At 34.5% G+C, this 20,067-nt stretch overlaps 1 long non-coding RNA gene across 1 annotated transcript; it reads left to right on the plus strand.

The window, feature by feature from the left end:
* Window positions 1-5,766: 5,766 nt before the first annotated feature.
* LOC143248225 (uncharacterized) lies at window positions 5,767-12,510 on the plus strand. Its single transcript, XR_013026824.1, has 2 exons — window positions 5,767-5,911; window positions 11,650-12,510. It is a non-coding gene; the product is annotated as an uncharacterized LOC143248225 (long non-coding RNA).
* The last annotated feature ends 7,557 nt before the right edge of the window (window positions 12,511-20,067 follow it).

A 20,067-nucleotide genomic window follows, 5' to 3' on the forward strand; every position in this document is an offset into this window, starting at 1 on the left:
TCTCGTTGTCATACCAAGTTTTAATTGTCCTTGTTCTGTATACCTTTGTGTGTCTCTCACGTTGTCATGTCAAGTTTTAATTGCCTTGTTCTGTATAATTCTTTAGTGTCTTCACGTTGTCATACCAAGTTTTAATTGCATTGTTCTGTATAATCTTTGTGTGTCTTTACGTTGTCATACCAAGTTTTAATTGCCTTGTTCTGTATACCTTTGTGTGTCTTCACGTTGTCATGTCAAGTTTTAATTGCCTTGTTCTGTATACCTTTGTGTACCACGTTGTCATACCAAGTTTTAATTGTCTTGTTCTGTATAACTGTGTGTCTTCTCCTGTCATACCAAGTTTTAATTGTCTTGTTCTTACTTTTGTGTCTACACGTTGTCATACCAAGTTTTAATTGTCTTGTTCTGTATACCTTTTGTGTGTCTTCACGTTGTCATACCCAAGTTTTAATTGCCTTGTTCTGTATACCTTTGTGTCTCTTCTCGTTGTCATACCAAGTTTTAATTGTCTTGTTCTGTATACCTTTGTGTCTTCACGTTGTCATGTCAAGTTTTAATTGCCTTGTTTCCTGTATACCTTTGTGTGTCTCTCACGTTGTCATACCAAGTTTTAATTGCTTGTTCCATAACTTTTGTGTCTTTACGTTGTCATACCAAGTTTTAATTGTCTTGTTCTGTATACCTTTGTGTGTCTTCACGTTGTCATGTCAAGTTTTAATTGTCTTGTTCTGTATAATTTTGTGTGTCTTCACGTTGTCATACCAAGTTTTAATTGTCTTGTTCTGTATACCTTTGTGTGTCTTCTCGTTGTCATACCAAGTTTTAATTGTCTTGTTCTGTATACCTTTGTGTGTCTTCACGTTGTCATGTCAAGTTTTAATTGCCTTGTTCTGTATACCTTTGTGTGTCTTCACGTTGTCATACCAAGTTTTAATTGCCTTGTTCTGTATACCTTTGTGTGTCTTCTCGTTGTCATACCAAGTTTTAATTGCCTTGTTCTGTATACCTTGTGTGTCTTCACGTTGTCATGTCAAGTTTTAATTGTCTTGTTCTGTATACCTTTTAGGTGTCTTCACGTTGTCATACCAAGTTTTAATTGTCTTGTTCTGTATACCTTTGGTGTCTTCTCGTTGTCATACCAAGTTTTAATTGCCTTGTTCTGTATACCTTTGTGTGTCTTCACGTTGTCATGTCAAGTTTTAATTGCCTTGTTCTGTATACCTTTGTGTGTCTTCACGTTGTCATACCAAGTTTTAATTGCCTTGTTCTGTATACCTTTGTGTGTCTTTACGTTGTCATGCCAAGTTTTAATTGCCTTGTTCTTCTCCACTGCTACCACTCTTTCTACCCTCCCCGTCCTTTTGTTCTTTTCTGTATTGTTCTTGAATAGTCTTCTTTCATTATCAGTCATTCTTAGAAGCTGCTTTCTTTTCCTTCATGGTTTGCTGTACTTTTTGATTCTCCATGATGCTTCCTTTTGTTTTGTTGCAAACATTTTCCACCTCTTCAAAAAGACACTTGTTGAGTTATTTTCTGTAAACTACCTTCAATGAGACACTTGTTGAGTTATTTTCATTGAACTACCTTCAATGAGACACTTGTTGAGTTATTTCTGTAAACTATCTACAATAACAGACTTGTTGAGTTATTTTTTGTAAACTACCTTCAATGAGACACTTGTTGAGTTATTTCTGTAAACTATTTACAATAACAGACTTGTTGAGTTATTTTTTGTAAACTATCTTCAATGAGACACTTGTTGAGTTATTTTCATTGAACTATCTTCAATGAGACACTTGTTGAGTTATTTTCATTGAACTACCTTCAATGAGACACTTGTTATTTCCAGTAAACTCTCTACATTTCTAACAGTCCTTCATATCTTCTACATTATTCATTACACTGCTTCTCTTTATTTCTTTTGTGGTTTTCCTTCTGTATTCCACATTTTAATCTCTTGGGTTCCTCTTGTTTATCTTATTCTCCGTCTATCACTGCCATTATTGTATGTTGGTGTGCCATTGTTTCGCCTTTACATCCAATACTCTTTGCGTCTTTCCTTTTGTCTGGGATGTAGTCAATCTATAAGGTGCCTTTCCCTCTTTTGGAACCCAGTATTCTAAGTCAGAATATGGAACAGGAGAACTTATTTTGTCCACACCTATTACTACTACTGCTATGGCATCTATTGTAACACGACCCTCCTAGACTATTCCAATCATGTCATTGCCAAATCCTATTCCAGAATTTAGCTGGTCAGTTCAACATTGGATAATTGAAAAATAAATGGATTATGATGAAAGAATACAATGAAAGGATTCATTTCACTTACAAATGGATAAAGTGGTATAGTTAACAACAAAGTAGTGTTTTCACTGCCCATTTAAAATAATTACCTTTGACAACGTTAAGTACCCTTTCAGTAGATAGTCATAAAAGCTATCAATCACTAGTAGCTATCTTATTTCACAAGTTTGAAGTGACATACCAGAAAAAAAGTACTCAGAACAAAATTCCAGAACAAAGTAGGCAGAAAAGGAGAGTCTTTAACCGAACTTCCAGAAGATTTAGAAATGCTTGTCTCTATCTAACACAGATGTTCCACATGAAGTGATGTATTGTTTTGCATGTGACGAATTTGTACATGTAATAACTTAACAGGTTGAAACGAAGTGTAAAGCTGTCCAGTTGATGATGGAACTTCATTAAAATGACCTCTAAAGACACAATCTAGAAGATACAAGAAATTCAGATCTTGTAACATCGAAACATCAACCATACGTAATGATAACCTATGAGAACTGAAATAATTAATAAGATGTGTATTAACAGGGAATGGAGAAAGTATACCACAGTAAACGTGTTTTGAGTGTCAAATGAAGGGACTTATTACGAGGAGATGCATATTAAAGTCTGTATGTAATAAGAACTCCTGTCATAATTGTTGTGACAACCACAACCGATACTGGTATAAAGAAACATTACATTGAGGATGTGTATTTGAGCCAAACCGGAGTGAAGAGACAATAAAGTGCCAGCCAGCCATAAAAAAAAAAACAAACAAGAACTAGCTCCATCTATAGGGCAAAATTCAGCTGAGAAAACCCAAGTTGTTCGAAATAAAACTAGAAGTTCATTATTTAAATAAACTCGTTCACAAGTCCATGGGCTTACTGATACAAAAACCTTGCACTATTCTGATTGACACTAGTTCTTTGATCCAATTTGTTACTGAATGATAGGAAATTGTATCCAGAGACAAATAAAGAAAATGGGTTGATACTAACACACATACAGTTCTTGTAAAAAGGGAAGTTGCAAGTTACTGTTATTGTACAGAGAGTCTATATTTCATAATGTATGGTAACTGACGTCGAGGAAGAGTACACATTGTGAATTGATTTTATGTAGACATATATGCTTGATTAAACCAAAAAACCTCTATGTACTGTCTGCAAATTACTGCAACAAAGGTTACAGTTTCAGTGGGAACAGGGACAGTAATCGTAACACCAAGAATACTGTTATCAGTAATAAATCTACCTCTAGTGACTGGGACGTAGTGGAACCAAACAAAGGTTGCAGTTTCAGTGGGAACAGGGACAGTAATCGTAACACCGAGAATACTGTCATCAGTAATAAATCTACCTCTAGTGACTGGGACGTAGTGGAACCAAGTGTCCCAGCATGTCCTGAAGAATTAAGATGTTGTACACGATACCTTTTGATAAATGTTAATAAGACCATACTTCATCAAGGTGAAACCACAAGATTCAGAAAATGCTGAGATGGAGGAATCGTTTCCTTTCCACATAGGTCAAAGGCCATGTCATTACGTTTTATCAGTCGCTTTCAAAATTTTATTGAACTACTTTTTATGTCATTACGTTTGGTATAAAATTGTAGATTGTAATTTAAATTTATTTAATTTGTTAATTTAAAATTAAATAGTTTAAAAATCCTAAACATCTGTTTTTGTATGTTCTGGTATGTTGAATGCAGCACTGGTTCAAATTAGATGTTTATGATGTTAAAATATCTAGAGTTTCATATAAATTAGGAAGTCAACTTACCGATATTGACAAGCTAGAACATAAAATAGTAACCTTTTTCTTTTTGTTTGCTGCGATATTGTTTATATACTGAATCAAACACAGTGGCCCAGGTCATCTCTTTCTATTTTTCAAAATACTCCCTTATGTATGCTTACTTTTATCTATGGCATGTCGATAACCAATCCAAAACCCAGAACGTCACTCTAGTGGCTTTATTAGCCATATTCAAGTATTATGACATCATCTCGTTTTTTGTTTTGTTTTTACCTTGAAGGTAAACTGAGTCTTTAGTCTTTTAGACCCGAATACAACTTGGTTACTAATATAGGTAAATTACAGCAGAATTCTGGACTATGAATGTATAAACTGTTTAATTTTTTGGTTGTTCAGTGGCATATAGAAAATCTCGGTTCCCCTCGGTGGGCTGAGCAGATAGCCCGATGTGGCTTTGCTATAAGAAAACACAAACACCCACATATAGAAAATATTTAAAAATTTCGTTTCACATTCTCCTCGTACAAAGGTTCAGTAACCTATAACAGCATCAAACAAGTTCAAAGGTCATAACAATAAGAGATAATTGATGCTTTACTTCTGTATTTAATGTTCTGTGTTTTAAGAAAAATAAATTTAAGAACTAGTAATGTGTGTTATTAGTCTACTAAAACATACCCCAGACATCTCACTTTGTATGGACTAAACATCGTTTTATGTTATTCGATTTGGTACCACGAATACACGTGTAACTTCTATTTTGTTAGCAAGACATATAATTTTGTTTATCATGGAATTTTGCGCTATCTTCGCTATCCATCCCTAATTTAGCATTGTAAGACTAGAGGGAAGGCAGCTAGTCCCTAAAACCCACAGCCAACTAATTCATATGGGAATGACCATCCCATAGTTCTTGATGACGAAAAACCCACTTGAAATACAAATCTATTTCAGAATGGCTGGTATGGATATTAACACTTTTATTGATAAGCAGAAAACAAAGTTTTCACCTTCCTAGGTCATTTTCAGATTAACAAAGATGACCTAGGAAGGTCGAAACTTTGTTCTCTGATTATCAGTAAAAGTGTTGATACCCGTACCAGCCGTTCTGAGACACATAACCATCACATCGTAATGCTGAAAGGGCGAAAATGTTTGGTGTGACGGGAATTCGAACTCGGTTATGCCACCAATATTATAAAAGCAATATATATATATTTGTTCGTTTGTGTGTGTGTTTGTATAATGTTATGAGATTTAAGCTACTTAGCCTAAATATTTGTGTTATAATTTGTAGTTATTTTAAAACGAAAAAAGCATAATTTATATTTATTTCTTAATTTTATGATGGTTACGAGATCGGTGAAGTATACCGAACCAGTGCACAGATTTGTCATTGAAAATAACAGATAAAATATAAAGTTATTTGTTAAGAAATATTTGACAACTATCTGACGTTATAAAAATTTCGCACGTGAGATTTGGTTTTTTCTAATGCATAAATCAATTTCTGTCTTAAAGTGAAGATTACTTTGCATGTTTGGTAGGCAACATGCAAAAATAAAAAAGGCATGAGAAAAACATTGCTCAACAAACCTTAAGACTTAATGAAAATTTGATATTTTGCGTATGGAAGCATTGGAATGTTCACTACTAATCTGCTAAATTTCATGAGCATATGCTTATTAATATAGAAGCCATAACATGAAAACTACAACAAGCACAGAATGGTTGCAAGGTCGACTTCATGGACCGATCCTCCAGTGTTGAAAGAGATATGCTGTACTGAAAAGAATGAATCCGTGATGTTCATCTATGTAGATATAACAGTGAAAGAACAGCAAACTGTGCGACTATAGCAAGTAAGTTACAAGCAAAAATTCAGTTTGCTAAAAGCCTAGGGTTCCTTTCGAGTCCACCTGCATCTAGGAGATTATCAAGGTAAAACCACCAGTGGTGGTTCCATTTGATCACTTATTTAGCTAGTGACAATAAAAGCCCATCCTATCTGTATACCACGGGCCTAGAAAGAGAAAATCACTAAAAAGTCTTCGTCAATAGACATTTTGGTTTTTGTATTTTTTCAGGGGACTTTACAATTCCGAAGGAGGGAGCTATTTTATCAGTTTTTCAATTCAGATGTTACTTAGAGCACGCATGAAATTACAAACTGGGCTGTTTATGCTGTGCTCACCATGGGTATTGAAATCCGATTTCTGGCATTGAAAGTTCCCAGACGTGCTGCTGTGCATGACGTTAAACCTGGAATGCCTAGAATGATAGATGAATATCTAGAAGTGAAACATCAGATATAAAGACGTGTGGACTAGTCAGTTAGTAGGATAGCATCGAAGCATTAATTGAGTTATTTTCAAGTGTCAATTTCTCAATGAAATATTTAGTTTCAGTGGCATATTTTATCAGTGTTAGCTAACGTACTTCAGTTACTTCATCAGTTAATTCTCAGATTGTACAGGTAAATTTATATTGTAAGTTAGTTGTGGTGCAGTTCGCATGGGGTATTTTCGTTTGAACGTCATTTGGCTGCACCACTGTACCAATCCTGGTCTTCCGCTTTGCCCCTCTTCAGGGTTACTGGTGAGAGGCGAAGTCCTTCTTACACTTCCGTTACTAAAGTTGCAGCATCATATGAAAAATATAATCTGTACAAAGTTTCATTTTCAGAGATGTCACTTCACAATTTTTTGGTGAATGGAGAGGGTTAACGTATTTCATATTCCTTCTCTATAATAAGAAAACTGCATAAAAGAAACTTATGGATTCAGTGAATGTTTTTTCGGCTTCATTTGTACAAAACTATTAATCAAAGCATAAAACCAGGTTCTAAGTTTTGTTAATTTTGAAAACATGGCTCAGTTGTGTTATTGGCAAGGATAATAAGTGTTTCATTTTAATGTTTTAGACAAGTCATTGCGGTTTCGGTGTCCATGCACACTTCCCTTCAGGTTAATTTTAATTTATTAATAATGCGTGTACATGATACATTTACACGGTCTACACGTATGGTATTTAGGCTAATTGTGAAACAAAGATCACTTAACCTTAACACACCGTGGTCAGGAAGATAGTGTACTTTACTAACAACGTGAGAGTCCTGGCTGCGAATCTCCGTCCTTCCACCCATAATCGCTCTTTCAGCCATGGGGTCGTTTTAATGTGACAGTCAATCCCACTATACGTTGGTAAAATACTTGTCTCAGAGTTGGCGGTGGGTTGTGATGACTAACTTCCTTCTCTCTTGTCTTTCGCTACTTAAGCCTAAAACACTAATGACGACATTTCCCACGAACACTTGCAATCCAAAAGATGAATTTAAAAGAACAAATTATATAATTAAATGGTGAAAAATAAAAAGTAATACATGTATTGAATACATTATTTGATCTTTTAATATTACATTCCCTATCATTTGTGAGAACATTTGTTTTTTTTCATAACCTGACTAGGGACGCTTCAAACATTAAGCCTGAAGCTCCACAATTGCCTCAATGATAAGTAATTCGCCACTGACAAAGTACCATTTAGTAAATAGGTAATAACAAATGTACAGCCAAAAGGTGAACATTTGAATATCAGAGACTCGATTCAGTCAGTTTACCATTCTTTAAGAAATAAAATATGATCAGGACAGTGCAGAGAAAATTATTATACACATCCGCTGTTTATAATGCTGTTGTTCAATTTGTACCTTTCATATAAGATATGAAAACTAATAGAGGTAGCTGCTGGCTGTGGTATATACTATACTAACCCTAAATCTTTAACAGTTTCTTATAAATGTTGGCCCGGCATGGCCAGGTGGGTTAATGCGTTCAACTCGTAATTTGAGGGTCGCGGGTTCGAATCCCGGTCGCACCAAACATGCTCGCCCTTTCAGTCGTGGGGGCGTTATAATGTGACGGTCAATCCCACTATTCGTTGGTAAAAGAGTTGTTGGTGGGTGGTGATGACTAGCTGCCTTCTAGTTTTACACTGCTAAATTAGGGACGGCTACGCATGTAGCCTTTGTGTACGTTTGCGCGAAATTCGAAACAAACAAACAATTCTTGTAAATGTAGCGATATTTTCATAAGGTTAAACCGCAAATGAACTTTAATATCAGAAGCTGCCACATCTACTTACAAAATAACATATCATATCTTACTGTCCTGTTAAATGCCATATTGTAAAAGTCATGTTGCTGCCAGGATAAGTACTTCATGTTTTCGTTTACGCTATAGCAACTAAATGTTTCCGAAGGCTTTGTTAACCTACATAATTCTAGTCGGTTTAATATAGTACTTGAAGGATTGAAATGACAGCATGTCTACCCGATATTACATTATAATGTCCACACATTTAAAAGTGATTTTCGTACGTGTAATTGTCAATAGATTAATTACAGTTAAATAATGAGTAGCTGGTGTCGCTTTTACTTTCAAAACATTCATTTCAACACGTTCGAGTCATACAATTTCACACGTATGACTTTTACACGTATGTATGTACAAATTTTAAATAAAACTCAAAATGAAAACTGTTACTCTCAGATTAAAATTATAATATGTATTAAAGCAAATAAATCCGCTATCGTACCAATAATACGTATAACCAAAGCAAGATTATTAAAACCATAATATTTACTATGAGAAACAAATCCGCTATTGTGTCAGTAGCCACTCATAAGAACATTCAAATTTATGATATTTACTGAAATCCGCTGTTATGCTAATAGCCTTTCACAAGAACATTCAAATTTACGATATTTATTGAAATCTGCTATTGTGCTAGTAACACGCATAAAACAAGAAAATTCAAAATTATACAATTTGTCAATAAAGTTTAACATATGTAACTTATAGAGACAAGTGTCTGTATCAATAGCTCTGTAACCTTAAGAGACAAGTGTCTGTAGCAATAGCTCTCTAACCTTAAGAGACAAGTGTCTGTAGCAATAGCTCTCTAACCTATAGAGACAAGTGTCTGTAGCAATAGCTCTCTAACCTTAAAAGACAAGTGTCTGTAGCAATAGCTCTGTAACCTTAAGAGACAAGTGTCTGTAGCAATAGCTCTGTAACCTTAAGAGACAAGTGTCTGTAGCAATAGTTCTCTTACCTATAGAGACAAGTGTCTGTAGCAATAGCTCTCTAACCTATAGAGACAAGTGTCTGTAGCAATAGCTCTCTAACCTATAGAGACAAGTGTCTGTAGCAATAGCTCTCTAACCTATAGAGACAAGTGTCTGTAGCAATAGCTCTCTAACCTATAGAGACAAGTGTCTGTAGCAATAGCTCTCTAACCTATAGAGACAAGTGTCTGTAGCAATAGCTCTCTAACCTATAGAGACAAGTGTCTGTAGCAATAGCTCTCTAACCTATAGAGACAAGTGTCTGTAGCAATAGCTCTCTAACCTATAGAGACAAGTGTCTGTAGCAATAGCTCTCTAACCTATAGAGACAAGTGTCTGTAGCAATAGCTCTCTAACCTATAGAGACAAGTGTCTGTAGCAATAGCTCTCTAACCTATAGAGACAAGTGTCTGTAGCAATAGCTCTCTAACCTTAAGAGACAAGTGTCTGTAGCAATAGCTCTCTAACCTATAGAGACAAGTGTCTGTAGCAATAGCTCTCTAACCTAAAGAGACAAGTGTCTGTAGCAATAGCTCTGTAACCTTAAGAGACAAGTGTCTGTAGCAATAGCTCTGTAACCTTAAGAGACAAGTGTCTGTAGCAATAGTTCTCTTACCTATAGAGACAAGTGTCTGTAGCAATAGTTCTCTTACCTATAGAGACAAGTGTCTGTAGCAATAGCTCTCTAACCTATAGAGACAAGTGTCTGTAGCAATAGCTCTCTAACCTATAGAGACAAGTGTCTGTAGCAATAGCTCTCTAACCTATAGAGACAAGTGTCTGTAGCAATAGCTCTCTAACCTATAGAGACAAGTGTCTGTAGCAATAGCTCTCTAACCTTAAGAGACAAGTGTGTGTACCAATAGCTCCCTAAAGCTTTGTAGCCATAACCCTGTCTTTTAGCATAATAACAAAAAACAAACAACAACAAAAGAGCTAACGAGGAAGTGCCAACATGGTTTAGGTATTGGACGATTTAACTCACAACGTCTCAAACTTGATATATTCACTATTTGTAACCATTTTGTTTTATTTTTTTGAGTTTCTCGATATTTTAGTTTTCTTTATTTCTTTCATTGCTATGTGATGATAAATTTTGTCATATATATTCTTGATGCAGTTTCTATCTGTAAACCATCTGCAGATAATTTCATGTTTATGTATGTACACATGCACTTATGTTCTTGTTTGTTTGCTTTGCTGTTAAGCACAAAGTTGGTGTTGGATTATAATATTCTGAGATTTTAAACTTCGTCAAATTTGAGGGGTTCTGTACGATAAAAAATTGTAAAAGCGTCAGTTCGTTTTCTATTTTTTTACAGACGGATAAGAGGCCCCATTTATTGTGAACCCATAAACTGCAGCTGAACTTATGCTTTAATCTAAGTGCTGACAAAGTTATACAATGGGGTTTTTGTCCTGTGTTGTAACCCGGGTATTAAAATCCAGTTTTAGCATTATAAGCTTTCAGACTTACCACTGATCTGCTGTGATTGGTAAGAATATCAAGTGATATGTATATCATGAACAGGAATGAACCTACTGGTGTCTTACATACACATATATTAATCAGACTTACCACTGATCTTCTGTGATGGGTAAGAATATCAAGTGATATGTATATCATGAACAGGAATGAACCTACTGGTGACTTACATACACATATTAATCAGACTTACCACTGATCTGCTGTGATGGGTAAGAATATCAAGTGATATGTATATCATGAACAGAAATGAACCTACTGGTGTCTTACATACACATATATTAATCAGACTTACCACTGATCTTCTGTGATGGGTAAGAATATCAAGTGATATGTATATCATGAACAGAAATGAACCTACTGGTGACTTACACATATATTAATCAGACTTACCACTGATCTTCTGTGGTGGGTAAGAATATCAAGTGATATGTATATCATGAACAGAAATGAACCTACTGGTGTCTTACATATACATATATTAATCAGACTTACCACTGATCTTCTGTGGTGGGTAAGAATATCAAGTGATATGTATATCATGAACAGAAATGAACCTACTGGTGACTTACACATATATTAATCAGACTTACCACTGATCTTCTGTGGTGGGTAAGAATATCAAGTGATATGTATATCATGAACAGAAATGAACCTACTGGTGACTTACACATATATTAATCAGACTTACCACTGATCTTCTGTGGTGGGTAAGAGTATCAAGTGATATGTATATCATGAACAGAAATGAACTTACTGGTGACTTACATACACATATATTAAACGTATCTATACTGACCATGCCTCTTATTCTTAGGTAACAAACGTATTCAAGAAAGATTTATAAATTTTGTTCGCCGTTAACAATACCTGGTTTAAATCTAAATGTGTTTCTAGTTTAACGTATATCTAGTTTAATTTTGTTTCTGTAATATATATCCGTGTGTTCGCCTTTCTAAAGATGTATCTGTATTTTGTTTATTTAGCTTGCCTGTAACTAAAGACAACGGTCCAATATGGCTTCCTCATGACACTCCCACTACTGGTCAAGCCTTCGACGAATACCAATTTACGTCAGCAGATGTCACTTCCGCCACATCTGTGAGCCGCCCCAGTCGCCTTTGAATCTGTTGACTGAAGACAAGCACACTGCTCTGCACGAGACATTGGATGATGACATTGACGAGTTCCACGTTAGCGGTTCCAAAAGTCCTTTGCTTCCAACCATTCGTGTGACCAGTTTTTAAATTAAAAATTTATTTTTAAAATTTACACATCATCCGTCCGCCAAAATTCGATTAAACTGTCAACTCATTGCCCAAATCTGTTTATCTCAATTCACTAACAGACATAGACACTTATTTTGGTTTTATGTTAAAGTCCAATCATCGTATGACAGGTGTACTTTAGTGTAAATCTTCTACCGTGAATGTCTTCTCAGAATATTATAATTTAGTTTTTGTTGTGTTTTCATATAAAATAGTAAGAGAAATCACTGTTATTGGAGATAAGAATTGTGAAATAAACACTACGATTTCGGTAGACTTGTTCAATTTGATAACACACGTTTGTGTTTCACGAGACAGCGTTTTATTAAGATAAATCCATAGTTAAATACGTTAAGTAACCTCTCAACCAACAAATCTGTAGGAAATATAGGAACCTACAACTTCCATCATTGATTTGTTTTTGGTTTCGTTTTAAACTTGGTCAAAGCTTGAACAATGTCCAATTTTTATAACAATTATGCTCTTTGACACAACCGTTAAATTTACAGTGTTGTAGTCTATTAATTTAACTATTAAAATGTAATGTTGAACATAAATAAAAGTGTAATAAACACCTACCTTATAGTGGTTGATGTCTGCCTCCATTTCAAGAGTCGACACACAGCATTATAACTGTTTAAGAGCAAAGCTTCATTGGACTACTTACGGTGTCCATTGCTAGGAATCGAATCCTGGATTTTAGTGTTATCGGTCTGTAAACTTACCCGAGAAGGAGGATGACAAATATATATTTTATTTCACTTAACTGGTTCTTTCAATTTATTTTGGGAAAAAAGCAAAGTCCGTTCGACATAACTATAAAGAAGCGTATTTCTTTCTTAATGTTTAGGCCTTGCATGACCTGGTTCTTAAGAGCATGGTCGCCCTCTCGACCGTGAGGACGTTATAGGTGACGTTAATGCTACTATTCGTTGGTAAAAGCGTAGCCTAAGAGTTGGCGATAGGTGGTGCTGACTTCCAACTAACCTCTCACTGATAAATCAGGGACGATCCTCGTGTAGCTTTGCGCGAAATTCAAAACAAGTCAGACAACTTATATCATTTATCAAGTTTTATCTCAGTTCACCATTCTCACTTTTAACTAAAGTTTACTTCCTACAAGTAACATACGAATAAACTTGTGCAATAACTAACACTGATCTGAATACTTCACTTTGACTGGCACTTTACTAACTGAAAGTTGACGCAATGGTACACTCATTCTCGTGTCTGTAATATAGCTCCATTCCCAGACATTTCACAAAGTAGTCACTCTCACCAGTGTTCTCGAATGTTCTGGGTGGACTACTTTTATAACTAAACAAAAATATTTCCAAAAATAAAGTAATTGTAGGGATGGCTAATATCAATCATTCAAAACAAACAAGATAGTAGAGATGGCATTTATATCATTTCTACATAATGTAGATCATATCCCTACTCTCTTGTTTACAGTGTATTTAAAAGACCGATATTAGCCATCCCTACTATCTTGTTTACAGTGTATTTAAAAGATCGATATTATCCATCCCTATTATTTTGTTTACAGTGTATTTAAAATACCGATATTAACCATCCCTACTATCTTGTTTACAGTGTATTTAAAAGCTCGATATTAACCTCAATCTAACATTCACACGTTAACGTGAACTACATAATGACGTCATCATACAATTAAAGAATTACATCAATAGAAGACAACACAATCTCCATAGGTAACAGTTCCATTTAAACATAACCTCATTCACAGACAATGCAAGAATAAAAGTGCACAAGAAAGGGGCTATCTGACGAGAATGTATCTATTGGAAACAGGAAGATATGAACTTCTGACATGATACGTCACCTCCTCACACAGTATAGCTGGTGCAGATTTAACTAGATGGAAGTCCGTGGAGTGCAACATCTAATGGCAGGGTTCCATAGGGAAGCATACGTGGGATATCGTATTTCGTCTCGAACAGGGTGTATTATTAGAGCAAAATAAGGACTAATGCTGGGCTACTTCAGTCCAAGATTTTAATGAATCAGGAATACCACTGATACTTCTGGACAAAGATCACACAGATGAGAAGTAGGAAGATGGGCATTAGAGAGGAAAACATCCTGACCCAACAGCAGAAGAACCGAATAAGAAGGGACATAAGTGAAGTGGTACCGATGAAGGTAATAAAACGAAGGGAAATAACCTCTCCAGAAAATCCCTCTGGTGAATGATGAAGTGCCTAAGACAATGTGTATAAAGAGGCAGGGATGCAGGTTGGTAGAAAGATAAAGACAAAAACTTGAAAACTGAGAACTGGGGGTTACAAGCAGGTAAAGATATTCCAAAACTGGGGATATCGAAAAGGAGAAACAGAATACGCTATAGCTGTAAGCCATGACAAGAGAGTCCAGAAAACCAGAAGAACGAGGTACATGGTAATGGGTGTGGAGTTCTTAGAGAAAGAAATCAACAAAAACTCAAATACTAAGTAAGGAAAAAAGAAAAACTAATCCAGATAATTTGTATAGTGGAGCAAGAAATGAAAGGAATCGAAGGACACAGGCAAAGGAAAAAGAAATAATTTGAGAAATCATATCCACAATTAATTTGGATAGATAAGGAGTTTCCTAAACTGGTAAGCAATATCTAAAGCAAACTTAGGTGGGTGAGAGAAGAGTTGGTCAAATTCATTATCTCCTTGTCATTCTCAAACAGATGTGAAGGAAAATAAACCAAAGGGACAGGAGGAGGATAGAATCAGCAAGATGATGCACCACAGTCAATAAGTCTCCAGAAGCCATGGTAGAAACAGAACCTGTGTTTGTAATTTCGTCATCTTCACAGGACAAAGTCGAAATCACCAACACTTGAGAATTTTAAAACTCGGTTATTTTTAATTAGAATCTACAGGTATAAGACTAAGTTCCTTTGTACGAATGCTAATCTCAGTAAACTGAAAAATCAACACTTCTGCATTTAGGCAATGCTAAGCAAAAGAAGTTACTTTGAGTGTAAATACTTAAGAGGAAATACTGTGCATATAAGTTGTATTGCCCTCGTATTGATGGGCGCTGACGTCATCATGCACCAGAATAATTCACTTTAAGAATGTGAATTTTAGACGGAAGTTATCTCACGGCTAGTGATGAAACACTTTTGTAAGTAACTGGTGATGTCGTCCCACAAACACATTAATTTCATTTAATAGTTTCCCTTTATAATTTAGTTATTTCTATATATATTTATCAATAAGTTGATGACATCTAATTTGTTTCGACCAGTATATATCAAACCATCCCAAAAGTAATGTCCAAAAATTTAATACAGAAAGTGTATCATCATTTCTTCTTTATATAAGGCTTTAATGACTAAAATATATAGCAGGACGTGTATAGAAATGTTCAGACAAATAAAGAAAACTAACCCAACTCCACTTTTTCACATCATTAATCAATTACACCCTTATAAAGATGGATGGGTCTGAGGAACACATAATGCTTTATGAGTTTAAGAAAAGCAATAGTGCATCAGAAACTACACAAAACATTCAAGCTGTTAATGGTGCAGAGTCTCTAAATGAAAGAAAATGTCGAAGGTGGTTTCAGAAGTTCAAATCAGGTGACTACAGCTTAAGTGATGCGCCACGTTCGGGTCGTCCTATTGAGTTTAATGATGACTTGTTACTGGCTGCACTTGATGAAGATTATGCTGTAACAGTTTAACTAGTGCAGAAGTGTGATTTAACCCATTCAACAGTTCACTATCATCTGCAAGAGCTTGGAAAGGTGTTAGAACTTGGAAAATGGGTCCCCCATGATTTGACAGAAGCCAACTTTAGAGCAAGAGTGCACATTTGCACTTCTCTGCTCTATTTTGAACATAGCTCACCTTTTTTGGACAGCTTAGTGACTGGAGATGAAAAATGGTTATTTTATAAAAATGTTATATGTCATAGACAATGGTTCAATGCAGGTAAACTAGCTAAAGAACAGTCCAAAATGGACCTCCACACCAGGAAAGTCTTGTCATAGACAATGGTTCAATGCAGGTAAACTAGCTAAAGAACAGTCCAAAATGGACCTCCACACCAGGAAAGTCTTGTTAAACATTTAGTGGGATATTGTTGGTGTGATCCACTTTGAGTTCCTGCCACTCAATGTAATGATTACATCAAACTTCTATTGTCAACAGTTAGAGCGCTTGAATGTTGCACTGAAAGAAAGGAGGCATCGTTTGATCAGTCATAAAGGTGTTGTGTTACACCAAGATAATGCATGGCCCCATACAGCAAGGATCACATCAGCAAAGATTGAAGAGCTAGACTATGAAAAACTTTCACATCCTCCTTATTCTCCAGACTCTGAATATTATCTATTCTGAAGTTTATAGGACTATCTCAATGGAAAAAGAGCTTGGAACACATGAAGATGTCAAAACTACCCTCTCTACATTGTTTTCCACCAACCCCCAGTAATTTTATAGAAGTTGAATTCAGAAGTTTGTGAATCGTTGGCAGGAAGTAATTAATAATAATGGAACATACATTATTGATTAAATAACATTAAAAGTGTTTGAAATCATTTCTCTTTTTCTGAACCTAAAATTGGACATTACTTATGGGATGACCTGATACACAAACAGTGCTATGTCAACATTTTCTCGTATCCTTTCACAACTGAATATTTCCTTGATTATTTGAGTTGTGAGTTGAAAGACTTGTAACATTAATTTAAACACTAAACATGAAACTTTCTTCTTTAAATTAGAAAAAAACATATCCAATATTACTATATTAATTTTTTGTCACATACATAGCATATGCAAGTTGTAAGTTCATCATTAAAAATGTTGGCTTGACATTGAAAAAGAACACACAGTAGGTCCCACGAAAAATAATTTATTATTGTTAAACACCTTGTATTGGTTAAAAAGAAAAACAAAACAAAACATATGACCAATATAACAAAGCAGACAAAAGGATATGCATGACTATATGGAAGGTGGACATATTGAGACACAAACCCTCAAAATGGAGCATGTGGTTGGTTTAAATTTCAACCATTGAGACATACAAAAATTAATATACTTAACTATGTACACCTGATCCCAATTCCATTACCGTGACCTTGATTTAGAAAGATGGCCTCAATACTCACGTGTTCACTCTTGGATTGAAAGATATAAAAATAATAATAACCCTATAAACAAGTTTAAAATGGTTATAAATACAATTTGAAGATATGACTGCCAAAATTTCAACTTCTAAGTATCCAAGTACAGATAAGAAAATTGGCCCTCATGATTGTCACTTTCCCAATTGTCAAAAAAGTACCCATCACCTTAACCAACTGGTTCTACAACTGCAAAGGAAAGTGACCATCATCTAACTGATTGGTTTTACAACTTCAAACAAAAGTGAAGATCGCATTGAATAAATGCTTGTCATCCAAAATTAGTGATTTTGACAGAACATTTCACAATCACCTTGATTGTTCAGACAACTACCAGTAAGCCTGAAGACCAGTTTGACTATTTCAAAACGTAACTGACCATAATATTGTTTACAACTATTAACAATTGACCAATATCTTTACTGTTTTTCATAACTGAATATTTCTCATTATTTTCACATGTTCCAAACCTGACCATCAACAGTTTCAAGTTTAACTAATAATAATAATAATAATGATTTTACAGAAATATTTATATGCTTTAATCACAAAGCAACTTTAAGTCGAATATATTTCTAATATAGTGAAAACATTGTTAAATGGGTGGGTTGGTTTCTGAATAGAAACAAAAGTATACATTAAGTCTGCTAGTTATATAATTCATCGTTAAACTACATAGGTGCCACAAATGACTTAAATATTTCATCTTTTATAACAAACAACTTGACAAATTACTTTCTAGAAAACATTTTGATAAGGTTTGTTAACGTATACAAATGATTAAACATAATTTTTTGTTGGTTTTTTTCTTTTGGCTCTAAATCAGACATGTATAGTTAAGGTAGCTATTTTGTTTTTAAAATTACACTCATGTGATCACTTGTCTATAAAATAATGTGTAGAATTTCTGTCACTGTTCTTTAATATACATACATATAATATTAATCAAAGACACACTTTCCTCATAATAAAGTAGCTATATAATTCATCAAAATCACTGATTAATAACAAAGAAAATAAATTTTTCATAGAAGGCCAAACACTTCACAAGTAGTCTGACACAAAGAGTCTAACAATTAGTTCCTTCAAGAGGGATGACTGGAGGTACTGTGTGGACATGACCTGCATTTTACAGATGTAAAAATAATATTCCTACACTTTCTCAGGTAAACTTTTAACTTTTATGAATGTCTTCCAACACTCGCTTGAACCTAAGCATGAGAATGAAACCTTCATACCTAAGTTATTGTAATAAAGACCAAACATTCATTTCCACATTTACTACCATGCTTTTTCTACTTATATCAAAGTACAGTCTTATTTTAGTTCGACTTGTTAACGTTCAAATAAGAAGCAGCACTAAGATGATATCTTATTTGGATTATAAGCTATGTAATTAAAGTAAAACTCAAAATAAACCTGGCCATCAGTACAACTAATTAGATGTTTGCATTTTCTTAAGTCTTTACTTATAAAAATTAAAATGCATGTTTCATTAGCTGGATGGTTAACAAGTCTTTTCTTATCAAGGACTGTAGACATTACCACACTAATAAACAATCCAAGTCTCTTCAGGGTTCAGAACTTCTGTATCCTTACCCTTAATTATTATTCATTTTCATACCTTTTCTTTGTTACTAGATATAACCAATTACAATATGAAGCTTTTCATTCACACAGCAAAACATATTTATAGTTCTCTAATAACTGACATTTTATGTTCTTCAGAAACAAAATAAACTTTTTTTTTTTGAAGCAGCTATCACAACTTCTATGGTACTTAACTGCTCAACCATCAAGCTTTTAACAAGATAAAGTGTTTTTCTAATAATAGTAAGATGTATAATTACACAAGAAAATGGCCACTTCCTAAATCAGGTACCAGTAATGGGATCATATATTGTATCTGTACAAACATATTGTATTAATAACAAGAACAACAACCATAACAAGTGTTTAGACACGATTCAAAGCTGAATATTGTCCCCATACGAAGCTAGAACACAAACCAGCAATGCCATCCTTAATCTTTCATTAAATAAAATACTCCCATCCTCTTGATATAGACAGGATATCACTGCCTTCACCTTTAAAATGTCTAACCTATCTTTAGAGAGGTTATCACTGCCTTCACCTTTAAAATATCTAACCTATCTTTAAAGAGAGGATATCACTGCCTTCACCTTTAAAATATCTAACCTATCTTTAAAGAGAGGATATCACTGCCTTCACCTTTAAAATGTCTAACCTATCTTTAGAGAGAGGATATCACTGCCTTCACCTTTAAAATTTCTAACCTATCTTTAAAGAAAGGATATCTCTGACTTCACCTTTAAAATGTCTAACCTATCTTTAGAGAGGATATCACTGCCTTCACGCTTTAAAATGTCTAACCTATCTTTAGAGAGAGGATATCACTGCCTTCACCTTTAAAATGTCGAACTTATCTTTAGAGAGATGATATCTCTGTCTTCACTTGTAAAATGTCTAACCTATCTTACCTGTGTTACTAAACTACACTATTTCCACCTGTTGGGGATAAAACACTTTTTAATACAGATAGTTGGAATAGCTGGAAACAAAGAAATTATAGGGCACCATCAAATGACAAGACAATAAATACTCTCTTTTAATCTGTAATGTTAAATACCTACTACGTTACAACAAGACACTTCCTTTGTAAATAACTGGGGACATAATAGCAGCTTTAAATCTAGCCTAAATACTATACACATTACACAACCTGCCAAGGAACTCCTTACACTTTTTCAAAATTTGGTAATTTTCATTAACCAACAGTTCTAGTTTTCAAATTTCATAATATCAAAACACTTTGAAACAAAACTTATCTTACAAATATCACTGGGTGTGTGTTAGTGAGTAAAACAAACATTGAAACGTTTCAGTTGTCTACTGTTTTAATGTGAAGTCTGGGCTAGGGAAATGTATAGATAATACAGAATGTTATACACTTTGGTA

The sequence above is a fragment of the Tachypleus tridentatus genome, chromosome 4, assembly GCF_004210375.1.
Source record: "Tachypleus tridentatus isolate NWPU-2018 chromosome 4, ASM421037v1, whole genome shotgun sequence".
NCBI lineage: Eukaryota > Metazoa > Arthropoda > Merostomata > Xiphosura > Limulidae > Tachypleus > Tachypleus tridentatus.